Below are 1,223 nucleotides of genomic sequence, written 5' to 3'. Positions count from 1 at the left end.
GTCTCATTCATAAAATGGGTATATACAAGTATGGTACTACTTGGCAATACTAGGAGGACTACACTACTATTGATCTGGAGCTGTCCAGTGATGATGATCAGGGTGGCATGGGTGATCAGAATGCTACAAGTCAGGGGGAGCCCTCTAGGACAGCATCAGAGGATTCTGTTTTCGGTATGGCTCAGATGGAAGCTATGGAGCAAAGGCTCAACAACCGCATGGATCTTCATTTTCAAGGGTTGAAGGACTCATACTTTGCAGGTATGGAACAATATGAGGAGCGTCAAACTGCCTATTCAGACAACCAATATCAGTCGGTGAGAAATCTGATTCAATCTACCGCTGAAGCTCAGAATGCCTTTATCTGATCTACTGCTGAAGCTCAGAATGCATTGTTTTGTTCTGAATTTCAGAAGTTGTCTATGCTGATCAGGGGTGACTAGAACATTGTTATTCCTGATGATGAGATTGATCTTCCTCCACCTCAACAATAGTTTAGAAGACTTTAGACCTATGACATCTTACCCTTAGGTTTATTTCTTCGTTATTGCACTTTATGGACTCAGTTTTTGTCACTGTTTCAAGACTTATTTGTGCCTCTTTATTTGTCTCTGCTTGACATATTATGGTTTGTAATGGTTGCTGAATACTTTTACTCTTTATGCTATGTTATTAGTTTTGTGGTTAATTATGTTCAAATAGCTTATTTGGTTGTGTGAATGGTTCTTTATCATATGAGATGTTTATGGTGGATAATTTAAGCTAGTTATTGCACTACATTGCTTATCATGCTAATTGATATGGTTAATCTTGTATGCCGTTCTCTTTACCTCTTAGTTATTTCACTGTCTAAACAAATGCATTTGTTCAAGCCACCGAAAATGAAATAGGTTAATAGTTAAATCCCAAAATTAATTCATTAACTTTGTTTTATGTTTAACTACATATCTCTGCCTACTTTTCACCCGGGTTATCTTTTTGATAATGTCAAAAGGGGGAGAAAGGTTGTTTTGTTGTTGTTGTTGTTTGATTGTGGAGGTTGATCATAACAACTGTTTCCGAAATATTAGCGCATCATATCAATCATTGCCAATACAATCTTCAAGCTAATTCATCAAACAATTGGTGTAGTGTTTTGTCATCATCAAAAAGGGGGAGATTGAAAGTGCGCATGTCAAGATAGCACTTTGGAAAGCTTTCTCAATGTGTTTAGTTTTGATGAG

The sequence above is a fragment of the Lupinus angustifolius genome, chromosome LG19 (genome assembly GCF_001865875.1).
Source record: "Lupinus angustifolius cultivar Tanjil chromosome LG19, LupAngTanjil_v1.0, whole genome shotgun sequence".
Taxonomy (NCBI): Eukaryota; Viridiplantae; Streptophyta; class Magnoliopsida; order Fabales; family Fabaceae; genus Lupinus; species Lupinus angustifolius.
This window is presented reverse-complemented; position numbering follows the sequence as displayed.